The sequence below is a fragment of the Schistocerca piceifrons genome, chromosome 2, assembly GCF_021461385.2.
Source record: "Schistocerca piceifrons isolate TAMUIC-IGC-003096 chromosome 2, iqSchPice1.1, whole genome shotgun sequence".
In the NCBI taxonomy this organism is placed as follows: Eukaryota; Metazoa; Arthropoda; class Insecta; order Orthoptera; family Acrididae; genus Schistocerca; species Schistocerca piceifrons.
Genome location: NC_060139.1, coordinates 372,169,364 through 372,182,645, shown reverse-complemented (window position 1 = coordinate 372,182,645; position 13,282 = coordinate 372,169,364). Strand labels below are relative to the sequence as shown.

The following is a 13,282-nucleotide window of genomic DNA, read 5'->3' as shown; positions in this document are numbered from 1 at the left end:
AACGCGTATGGGATAAATAAAGTCAGCAGGAAAAGGCAGTTTTGTTTACAAAACAAATACTTTATTGTTATTCGAAGATCTACACTACACTGTTTTGAAAGACTGTATGTAAGTGCAGAGATCAAATAGTGAATGTTCAAATAAAGTTATCAAATACAAATGTAGTTGAACTAAAAGCAGAAAGAAAAAAGTTAAAAAACAGTATAAGGTCTGTGGCATTGGGTATCATTTTGTGAAAATATCCAAGAATGTATTTGGATTAAGATTTTGTGAAGAATGGAAAGAACAGCGTAACTTTAGTCTAAATGCTGTAGATCAGTTATTTTCAGTACAAGTTTTCAAAGCTTAGTTCTCTGTGGTTGTATTTCAGGAATAGGCCCTTAGTTTTTTAATCATTTGAACAACTCGGTCTAATACTTCTGTATAAGATCCAGAAATATGATCTTCACTAAATGACATGCAGTCTCCACTGCTAAAATATATGACAAACTATTTCATTGGATAGATTAATATATGTGAAATAATGTAAGTTTTTTGTGATTGTTTTAGCTGTGTGCAGAATTTAAACAGTTTGTGAAGACTAGGAACACTAAATCAGATGTCCCTTGAAAGAAAGAAATGCTATAAAGTAGAATTGCAATGAAAAAGTACATGTTCTGAGTATGTTCTTTCTGAAATCTGTATTGATGTTAACAAAATTCTCATTTGACAGGCTATGTATTCACTAAATGTGCGAAATGGTACAATAGTTTGAGTGTTGGGCTCGTATCTGGAAGTGTGGGGTTCAAATGACATTTTTCAAGGAATTTATTGAAAGTAAATGTCAGAGTGGTTCATAGAACAAAGACATGAGAAGTTCTTCCCTTGTCTTCTCTTTTCAGTACTGTGCTCATCTGTAATGATTTTGAAGTATTTGAGATGTAAAACAATACTCACTCTTCCTCAGTTCCTCCTCCCGCTCCTCATCCTCACACACTTGTTCTAGCATGAAATGATCATTTATGTAAGCATGAGACAGCCACTGTGTTACACTCTTGCAGGAGTTGTACAGTCTTTTATTGCCCTTGGAGGTGGATATTCGAGTTATGAAATGTTATTGTACCTGGATACAACAAAGATATTTTATGATTGCAGGCGACATTTTTTGTGTGGTCTTTATAGTTTTCCTCATACATCATATGCTTACCATAAACAAAAGTGCATGTTTAGCATAATTCTCTCTTTATAAATTTATAATTCTGGTCTTCATAGCTACAATGACCAGCAATCAGTCATTAAAATTTCAATATTATTCTGTTAATTGATTGAATCCATGTAAGATTCTGTACTGACTATGCTTCTTAATTATTGTGATTTACTGCCCAGGTCTTATGGAGAAACTCGTCCATAGTGCATGAGAGAGAGAGAGAGAGAGAGAGAGAGAGAGAGAGAGAGAGAGTGAGTTAATAATGAACTGTTTACATTTATCTACAAGTATAGCATTAGTGCTGACCACTAAAATTGTTGATTTGCATCACTGACTTCCATTAACTGAAACTTCCTGGCAGATTAAAACAGTGCCAGACTGAGGCTACAATCCAGAACTTTGCCTTTCACAGACAGTGCACTTACCGACTAAGCTGTCTTTAAAAAATTGGTGTGTGAGTAGAGTAGTGGTATTGAGGAAAGTGATGTGGAGAGGGGAAAAGGGAGGGGAGCCCTGATGTGGACTGGGTAGGTCGAGAGCATTATTTATGTAAAACACAGTACCTTCCCTCAAGCTTTACTTCTGCCGTTGTTCCACTGTATTTCATGTCACAGTAACTTGGATAGAGCAGACAACATCGTAGAAGAAAGAATTAGTTTTGGAGATACAAGTCACACACAACTTTGCACATTATTCTAAGTGCTTTTACATATGGGCATTATTCTAAGCACTTTTACATATGGTAAATGAGCAACAGCTGTATTCCTCAGTTTCATATAACATTTAAATAGTGTGAAATAATAAAAAACATAAAGTTATGTCATACTTGTATTTCTGCTTGAGTTATAGATTCTTTGAGATATCATGTTGGTTGGGTGTGTGTCACCGCAAAACTAAATCTATATATTGTATTTTACAGATATAAGAGGCTACGTCTCTAACACACACCTTACTTTGCTTCTTGCTTCTTGTTCTTCTTCTTCATTGTCATCATTGTCCTCTATGCCATTATTTCCAGTTTGTAACCTGCATCATATGAATACCTTTTATTTTTTTTTCCATTATGAAACTAGTTACTAACAAAAATATTGTATTTTTACGGACAACACAAACCACTTTCAATTCAAGTTCACTGGCACCATAGACTGCAGTGACGCATCATAGGCTAGACAGTGTTCTGGGTTTGTGACGGCAGGGCAGGAGGGAGACGATGTTAGCAAGCTTGTGAATCCCTGCAATTATGTTCATCGCATTGGTGCACTGCTGCTGCCAGTTGAATCCAGTGTTGCCAGATAGAGATAGGTTTCCTGTGACATTGAAGGTGTGCCCAATTTTAAGACTGGCGGGAATTTTAAATCAAACACTGGACATTTTTATATTAATCTGAGACCTGTCTGAATTTTGGAGGCAGTTTTTCATAGAAAAAGTGCATCTTATAATCTGTAAAATAAAGTACATACTTGACAAACCACTGTGAACTGTGTGGCTGACAGTACTTAACATTGTATCATGTGTTAAGGTTTCTTCCCATTTGGTTCGCATATGTAGCAAAGGAAGAATGGCTGCTTCAGTGCTAGTGTAGACATAGTAATTAGTGTATTTTTGGCTTTGTGGCCCCTACTGGAGCAATACATGGGAGCTTCAGTATATTCCTGGATTCTTCATTGAATACTGGTTCTTGAAATTTTGTAAATAGGCTTTCATGGGATAATTGGCTTCTATCTTCAAGTGTATTCCAATTCAGGTTTTTTCAGCATTTTCATGATGCTCTCCCTTGAGTATAACAAACCTATGACTCTTCCTGCTGCCCTTCTTTGAATACATTCAGTATCACCTGTTAGTACTATTTGATATAGGTCCCATATACTTGACCAACATTCTAGAAAGGACCACATGAGTGTTTTGTATACTGTCTTGTTTCTAAACTGACATTATTTTCTCAGTAACCCAAAAATTAACTTAACTCTTCCGTCTAGTTTACCTATGTTTGAGTCACATGATAGTTCCAGTTCACTTGCCCACAAATTGTTACCGCTTAGATATATGTATGAGTTGAATGATTCCAGTTGTGACTGATATTTTAGTCATGGGATACAACTTTTCTGCATTTTCTGAAGTTGCACAATTTTATTGTGCTGTGCATTTAAAGCAAGTTTCCAGTCATTGCGCCATTTTGAAATCTTATCAAAATCTGCTTTTGTATTTTTGCAGACTTCTTCCTTCATACACAGTACACATAATTACATCATCTCCGGAAAGTCCGGGGTTACAATTATTGTTGCCTGCCAGTTAATTGACATGCAACAATAGCGATTTAGCCTGGCTTCACTTAGGTAGCACTAACAAGGAACCCCTCAAATGCAAGGCTGCATGTTCAGTATTTAGTAAGGCTCATTTGAAAGTGTTGTATTAACAATTATGACAGGAAAAACATTAGCTGCTAATGACTCAACATGTGCATCAGGATGGTGACAGAAAATGAGTGTGCAGTAGTGGCAGAGATCAACCTTCTATGGGAAGTACGTATTACACTTTGCAAAATGGACATTGTCGACATTCAAGAAATGTTCAAAACAAACCATTAGATTGCACCATGAACACCAAATGAAAAATGGCATGCCATGGTGATCACAGGGGTTTGCACCATCAAAATTGTAGGTGAACTCTGTGGGAGTTGCAAACTGAGCAGGACTTTCAGCTAGGCATCCACTCTTAAGGAATGCATGTAGAATCATATTGGTGAAATGAGGTGATGAGAACTGATGGAATGTGATGGCACACAACTGAATGTGAAACAGTCTGTCATGGTGCTTATTGTGAAACTGGCTATCCTTTAAGGCATAGCTGCAGATAGTGCAATAATATATTTTGTAGGCACGGAAAAAACAAACATCTAGAGCCCGGGCTTGTCCAGTGGTTCTAGGTGATATGAGTTGCAATATCACACACTTTTCAGGAGGGATAGTTTGCTCTAAAGGAGAACGATATTTATATGCAGACCAGAAATCAAGCAAAAGCAAGCTATTTTGACCAGCTATTGGCCAAAAGCAGTGCTCATACCATAGTTGTAGTTCTCTTAAGCCCATTTTCCTGCCTCTTTCTTGCTGTGACATAAATATTCCCCTCTGCTCTTGCAAGATCATGCACACGAGAAAGAATCGTAGGGGACAAAGCATCTCCAACTTCTCACAGCACACTAAGTAACTTTCCATCCAATTTAACATCCAGATTAACAGTGAGCATAATTGTATACAAATGCATTGAGGTGTTGATGTTAATTGATCTTGATACAACTCTCTTGGTATCTCCAATTTCCAGGGTTCCTTTCATATGCATTTCCTCTTCAAATCTCAGTTGGTCAGATTTGAAAACAAATTCCTTTCTGAATGATGAGATAAGTTTGTTGATTTCATCTACAAATTTCCAGGCCGATTCTGCTGTTTGTTGTGCATCATCAAGTTGATGCTTTGTTTGTAATTTCGTTATCTTACATCTTCCAATTCTGTAGCCTTTTTGAACTTATGCAACCATCCACTGCTACCCTTCAAGTCACTGCAGTCTGTCTTGCATGCAGTTTTAAATGCGTAATGTAATAGGTCACATGATGCACATCCTGTAAATTGTATTGAGCATGCTTGAAATGCGCAAATGCTAATTTTTGTAACAAGTGCGCCTTGTCCTCCATTGAATATCTGTAAGTTTTTCTTATGCACTAAATGGTCATATTCTTGTAGGTTACAAATGTGCAGATGTGTGTGAATTCTGAAGGGACCAAACTGATGAGGTCATCTGTCCCTAGACTGACACACTACTTAAATTAACTGAAAGTAACTTATGCTAAGAATAACACACACACACCCATCCCCAAGGCAGGACTCGAACCGCCGGCGGGAGGAGCTGCGTAATCCGTGACATGGCGCCTCAAACCGTGCGGCCACCCTGCATGGCTTGTAGGTTTATTCGAAATCTGTTTATAATTTTTTGTAATATGTTGTGGATGATCTTCAATGTACATAGTTATGTTTAGTACCTGCTCCTTGGACAACAACTGTTCTTTACTATGCTTCGCTGGGGACAGGATTTATCTCTCCCTATTCGACAAGCATGATGAACTGCATGCCTCAACACCTGTTTCAGTATCACTTTCACTTGTTAAGCACGTATCATTGTTGTACTCCTCATTGTAGTGGGGCTTTGAAAGATTTACTGTGACTCCAGCTTGTGAAAATTTAAATAAAATTTGCTGTAACAGATCAATATGTTCCTCCCACGTATTTGTTGCCATAACAATATAATCGACGTACGCCGTGACGCGTGACAACAAACACAGGCCGAGAACGGCGTCAAGTGCCTCGATGAACACGCCCGCGCTTACACACAAACCAAAAGGCAACACACTAAACTGATAACTGCGTCCTTCACAAAGGAAAGCAGTGTATTTATGACTGTCATTGTGAAGCGACACCTGCCAGTACGATAAGCGGAGGTCAATATTAGTTAGGTATTGTACATTATAAAATTTTAGCAACTGTTCGTCCAAGTTGACGGGTCTTGTGTTAACAGGTATAATAATTTTGTTGATTCCACATGCGTCTAGCACCAATCTGACATTGTCATCTTGCTTGCCTACCGCCAGGATAGGACTGCAGTAAGGGGAATGTGATTTTTCTATGACACCCCAGGTCAACATACGTTCGATTTCACGTAAAACTGCAGGTTTCTTCACCCATGGAATATTATAATGTGTCCTACAATAAGTCTTATGTGGCTTAACATCCATTTTGTAGCTGTAACCTCTGATTACACCAGGCCTCTCAGTGAAAACTTGTGCATAATCACATAATAATTTGTACAATTCTTCTTGCTGTTGTTTCATTAAATAGTCAGATTCAACACATTTCTGATACAATAAATCCTATTCAATCTCCTGATAGTCTGAATCTTCAAGTGTTAAGTTACATACACTAACTATGGTAGGATATACCAATTGAAATGGACTTACTTCGTGGATCAATCGTCTTGTTAAGTTCAACATTGATTAGTTGTTCTCCTACAGATAATTGACATATGCCCTTACTTAAATCTATGATTGCTTTGTGTTCATTCAAGAAATCCAACCCTAGGATGCAGTGTACAATAAGCTTGTCTACAATCAGAAAATTACACTTGAACTGTGTATTGGAAAACGTGAAGTTAACTAGGGCTTGCATGCATATGTTCTTAGATTTAGTACCTGTGGCACTAAAACATGTGGCAATTCTGTACAGGTAAAGTAGGTATGTTTATAATTTGTTTCAATTCATTATAGAATGTAGTTGACATCACACTTGCAGCAGCACCAGTATTGAATAAAATTTGTACATTATAATCGTTAAACTTAACCCATGCCGTAGCTTGTATGAATTCTTTAACACAACTGTCTGATTTAATGTTTTTCTCGACGGTTAATTCCTGTTCTGCTGTCATTTTGTCATCGTACCTGAGGAAACAAACCATCTCAGCCTTTGCGCTATTACAACACCTCACGACCGAAGCACGAGCGCTTAGCTCGGTCGTCGACTGTTTTCCATCGTCTGCTTTGTTTGGCTGGATTCATTGACCAACTCCACTATGTTTACATTCCGGCCGGTAGGCACCCACATGTCAGCTGATGGCGCACCGCAATTGTTATTGCTACTTCGTGGCGGGGAGTGTATAACTGTACTGGGGAACGGCGACGGATTCCGTGGAGGGTTATGATTTATCATGCGTGAATTTTGTGTGTTCCACATATTCTGTTGGTGATTGTTGGGATTGTTGTTGTTTTGGTGGTAATTATGCCTGTTATATGGCATGTTCCTGTCAAAGTAGCCCTGTTTGTGCCGGTTATTCTCACGTCTCCTATTGCGGTTGTTGTTGTACTGTCTGTGATTTTCATTTTGCATGTAGTTACCATTTTGATATGGATGATAATTATTGTTATTATTATTCCTCGAATTTCTGCGGTTGTTCCTACCGTCATACACATTTCCATGTGAATATGTTTCGCGCACAGGCATCGTATTGTGTCGCGGTGCGGACGGATGGTTCCACCAACCACCGTCACTACGGGGGTGGGTGCTGATTTTGGTTACTGATATGAGTAAAATTTGAATGGCGTGAATCGCCTCTGTAAACTACGTCTATTTGATCTAAGAAGTTTAAGAAAGTCTTAATGTCATTCTCCAGTACTCCTATTAATCTGTCTCGGTATGGAAAGTGTAAGTGGTTCTTTAAAGTGTCAATTATCGCTGGCAAGTGGTTTGGACTAGTACAGTGTCTTGTCTAGGTACCTCTCAAAGTATTGTCTTAATGTCTCTTTCTTAGGGTCATAGGTCTCAGGGTTGCACACTTCTCTCCTTAGACTCTGTTGCTCATTCTCGGACCACAATTCATCCAAGATGGCTTGTTCGAACTGTTCAAATGTAAGGCTCCGCCGTTTCATAGCGGCACCCCACTTAGCTGCTCGTCCTCTCATGAGATTGGTGACGTATCTGATTTTATTGACTTCTGACCAACTGCGTAGAAAAACACCATCAAATGATCTAATAAACACAATAGGGTGGACTTTGTGCTTTCCTCACTGGAAAATGTCTGGAATACCCATGCCTTACAAACATGTCATTGGCCATGCCGGTTGGCATAACTGTATTGATGTGGTTTATGTCACTTGCTACTCTAGGTGTTGTACCGTAATATTGCTCACTTGGTGGAAAAGAAAGTGGCACATTGTAATTTTGATTGGAAATGGGTGATTCCACAATAGGTGTTCTGTCTGTGTCATTAGCCATGGTTTTAGCTGTTCTGTCATTCCCTGACGATGCGTTTGCTCGCCAAACACGGCACAACATTGTCTCATAATTTTGTCACTTCGTCTTCTATGTGTTTTGTCTCGTCTTTAACATGTGTCTTTGTTTTTGAAAGTATGTCCTGTGTAATTGTTTCAAGTTTTTTGTCCAGATAGTAGTCACACAATTTACATTCATGCACAATTCTTTCGGCCATGTTGGTGTCGTTGTTTAGTGACGCGATGTCCGCTCGGTCTTCTAATTTTTCTATCTTTTCTTTGAGGTGGGTTTGTTCAAGAACTACCATTGTGAGCTGTTGGGTAATATTTCCCACTTCTTCAGTCAGCTTTTCTTGGGTGGAGCTAGCTGAAGTGTGGGCCTGAGCTAACTCTTCCACAGGGGTGTTCACTTCCTGCTGCACATTAACTATTTGAGCTAACTGATTCTCGCATCGGGTGATATTATTTCTTCCTGTTTAGTGACTCGGTCTCGGACAATGTCTCAAATCGCTGGCTGAGCTGTTGAGTAGTGATATTTAATTCTGTCATCTGTTTTGTCGTTCGTTCAAAATTTTCGGTCATAGTATGGTTTAATATGTCAATTTTCTGACTAACGTCTCGTTTCATGTCTGCAAATAACTCTAATAGTCGGTCCAGTTTGTCAGTCTCCTGTGTCCGATTTGTGTCACATTGCTGAATTTGTCTCATATTCGGTTCTGACATTGATGTTAACAATGGCACTGATGGTCTAGTCTCGCGTCCATTCCACATTTCGTCATTTAAAGTCGCTATCTGTGTATTATCACAAATGTTGCGAGTTTGAGGCAATTGATTTGCATTGATCTGTGAACTCGTCCATGGAGGTAAACGCGGACTTTCTTGTTGGTTGAACGATGAATCTATTTCACTTAACTCATCTGCCGAAACTATCTTGACCTTACTGTGTTCCATTCTAATAAGATGTATAATCGTAAGTCAAAAAGGGAATAATATAAGTCTGATTAATAAAGATTTGACTCAAATTTAGGTTGAAATATTTTCTCGTCAATGTAAATGATTGCTCCATTGCAACAATGGTTTGAGAAAGATGCAGCAGGGCGGGCAAAATTCTTCCTAACAAATGACTGTTTGGCGGTCAAATTCACGGTTTTCATATGCTACAACAATACTATAATTACCACAAACTACAATAGAGATAGATAATTTTGAAAAAATCTAGAAGAAAACTACAGGATGTGTGGAAAGAGAAAAATAGATTCTGCAGTTTGCCATTGAATGTTTGAATGAAATATAATTGTGTGACTCACCATTAAATTTTCTGTCCTGCAGCGGCTGGTCAATCACTTCTGCGCAAATCGTATTCGTCAAAATATGGATTTTCTTAATACATCTCTGTCGGATAATCACCAAAAGGTCTCAAGATAACAGTTTTGCATCAATATATGCCATGCAAAGAAAAACAGATTGAATTAGTTACAAAAATTCTTTACAATATTATTGTATAATCATTTGATTAGGTACAATATTATGGAAATGGAAGAGGATGTAGATGAAGACGAAATGGGAGATAAGATACTGCGTGAAGAGTTTGACGGAGCACTGAAAGACGTGAGTCGAAACAAGGCCCCGGGAGTAGACAACATTCCATTAGAACTACTGACGGCCTTGGGAGAGCCAGTCATGACAAAACTCTACCATCTGGTGAGTAAGATGTATGAGACAGGTGAAATACCCTCACACTTCAAGAAGAATATAATAATTCCAATCCCAAAGAAAGCAGGTGTTGACAGATGTGAAAATTACCGAACTATCAGTTTAATAAGTCACAGCTGCAAAATACTAACGCGAATTCTTTACAGACGAATGGAAAAACTGGTAGAAGCGGACCTCGGGGAAGATCAGTTTGGATTCCGCAGAATTGTTGGAACACGTGAGGCAATACTAACCTTACGACTTATCTTAGAAGAAAGATTAAGAAAAGGCAAACCTACATTTCTAGCATTTGTAGACTTAGAGAAAGCTTTTGACAATGTTGACTGGAATACTCTCTTTCAAATTCTGAAGGTAGCAGGGGTAAAATACAGGGAGCGGAAGGCTATTTACAATTTGTACAGAAACCAGATGGCAGTTATTAGAGTCGAGGGGCATGAAAGGGAAGCAGTGGTTGGGAAGGGAGTAAGACAGGGTTGTAGCCTATCCCCGATGTTATTCAATCTATATATTGAGCAAGCAGTAAAGGAAACAAAAGAAAAATTCGGAGTAGGTATTAAAATCCATGGAGAAGAAATAAAAACTTTGAGGTCCACTGACGACATTGTAATTCTGTCAGAGACAGCAAAGGACTTGGAAGAGCAGTTGAACGGAATGGACAGTGTCTTGAAAGGATTATATAAGATGAACATCAACAAAAGCAAAACAAGGATAATGGAATGTAGTCAAATTAAATCGGGTGATGCTGAGGGAATTAGATTAGGAAATGAGGCACTTGAAGTAGTAAAGGAGTTTTGCTATTTGGGGAGTAAAATAACTGATGATGGTCGAAGTAGAGAGGATATAAAATGTAGACTGGCAATGGGAAGGAAAGCGTTTCTGAAGAAGAGAAATTTGTTAACATCGAGTATAGATTTAAGTGTCAGGAAGTCGTTTCTGAAAGTATTTGTATGGAGTGTAGCCATGTATGGAAGTGAAACATGGACAATAAATAGTTTGGACAAGAAGAGATTAGAAGCTTTCGAAATGTGGTGCTACAGAAGAATGCTGAAGATTAGATGGGTAGATCACATAACTAATGAGGAGGTATTGAATAGAATTGGGGAGAAGAGGAGTTTGTGGCACAACTTGACAAAACGAAGGGACCGGTTTAACACTTCACTTTCGACTTTGCGTTTATTGTCACGCCCTTCAGTGCTAACCACAGAACAAGCAAGTGTAACAATGAGAGAATATTTGCACTCATAATATTTGCTATATTACTTGAGAATTACTTAATAAACAATAGGAATCTAAAATTATTCCTTTTTAACAAACATATTTTTCAACAGTTAATAAAGTCCCATAAACTTGAGAAGGATCACCTTTTCGGTCTCTTAATAAGTCCGTAGGTAACATAGGGGACAATCAGACGTACATTAAATGTTACACCACTGAGGACAATCACTCATTAAGAATTATAACCACAAATTAAAGAAGATTCATTTAAAGCAATTAACATCAATAGCAAATAATTAAGTCACATCCCAGCAAATGTATCAAAACCAAATCTTTCAGTTCTGTAACAACATTGGATCGTGGAATACGCCGGATTACAGACACAAAAGGCTAAATTTTACCAAACAGCAATTTCTCCAAACCGAGAACCATCTTAATAGTGTACAACACTTGGGTTATCCAGAACTACTCTAATTCACCTTTCTTGGGCATAACGGTGGAGTAGATAATTAACCTCTTATTTCATTCTCCTGGAACACTGAGTGGCAATAGACACTCTGGCAACTCTTACCCCAGTGTGGCTTGTGAAAGAGGATGGTTCCAACAGGAGGAGGAAACATTTACCCGAACTGGAAAGGGAACTCGACTAACACGAGCCACTAGGTTGGACAAAGACCAGTTGGTTAATTTTAATCATTAACCAAAGCTTCCTGGCCAGCAGATGAAAATTACAGAGGCAAAGGTAGCTTTATTTGTGCTCACAAGAATTAATAACTTCTGCAAATGCCAGAACTACCGCCGTAGTATCATTACGGGACTTCGGAGCTGAGGAGAGCAAGTCAACAATGGTCTCTACCCAATAAGCCCAACGTTTCAGACAGACTGAGCAACTGACATCAGTCATGGCTAGGCGGATTACCAAATAGAAACTACCTTAAATATAATTAAATAGAACACTTAAATGCCACGGGGACTAAACTCCTCAACACAAGAATATGTACCCAATAACAATGACTAAAGTTAAATATGCCTACATACTAAAACACAACAGATATTGGCAAAGATAAAATCTTCTCGGGTTGACAGCCGAGTCAATGTGTTGTTCTCCCAGCAACGTTTCAGCAAGTTTCTTACTTGCCATCTTTGCCTGAAGATGGCAAGTAAGAAACTTGCTGAAACATTTCTGGAGAACAACACATTGACTTGGCTGTCAATCTGAGAAGATTTTATCAGCGAGATTCGCTGAGAAAGCCTGCATTCTCAGATATTGGCGGACATTAACATAATCTTGCATTTCAGACATCCATAACAACGTGACTATCCAAACAATGACCTACGCCGTCCATGGGAAAACAACGGCTTGCAGAAGGTCCACAGCAAATTATTATTATTATTATTATTATTATTATTATTATTATTAGTCGTAAAGCTCCCAACATGGAAGACGCTAAGTAAAGATGGTTCACTTCTGGGGCTTCTTATTCTTCTTGTTTGCCCACCAGGTCTTCATTCTTTGCGAGAATTCAGCTTTTCTTTCTTCGCTCCATTTTGTTCCAGTTCTCGGCGCTTTTGTCTCTGGTTTGACCTCCCATTTGTCAACTTTAAGTTTGAAATTGTTTCTTTTGTTCATGTCTTCAGTAGTAATGTTGGCTAATTCCAGATCTTTCTTTACATTTTTGATCCATTCTCCTCCATTAACAAGGGATGCTACGTATCTTACTATTTTTTTTGTAAGTCTGTGATCGGGAAGTCTCATTATGTGGCCATAGAATTTTAGACGCCTCTTCCTCATGTCTATCTCTATGTTAGAATATTCTTCAATTTTAGAATTTTTCTGTAATCTATACCCCTCTTTGGTCCATCTTGGTCCCAGAATTTTCCTAATGATTTTCCTTTCCTCTTTCTTCAGGTTTTCCATATCTGTTTTCCTTTTAAGTGTCAAGGTTTCGCTGGCATATAGCATTATTGGTTTAATTACCGACTTATAATGTTTAATTTTTGTACTTATAGATAGACATTTTTTATTGTAAATGTTTTGGACCAGCCCTAGACCCCTACGAGCTTTTAATATTCTTTCTTGTTGTGAGTATTTTTCAGAAATTATCTCTCCTAAATATTTAAAGTATGGTACCCTCTTAATTTCTCCATATTTGGTTTGTAACTTAGAAATTTCTAGATTTGTTGTTGTAAACACCGTTTTCTCAAAAGATATTTGTAGGCCAACTTTTCCTGCACACTCTTTTAAGGTTTCTATCTGTTTGACTGCCATTTCACTAGAATCTGCCATTATTGCAAGATCGTCTGCGTAGGCTAAGTAGGGGATTTGTAGGTCATCTTTTTTGGTTCCCAGTGATATTGGTTTC

The 13,282-nt window shown here is 38.2% G+C and overlaps 1 protein-coding gene across 2 annotated transcripts in view; it reads left to right on the top strand.

Annotated features, from left to right (window-relative positions):
- LOC124777542 (28S ribosomal protein S7, mitochondrial) overlaps positions 1-13,282 on the top strand; it is an 84,437-nt gene that overhangs the window by 36,873 nt on the left and 34,282 nt on the right. The gene's annotated exons all lie outside the window — the stretch shown is intronic.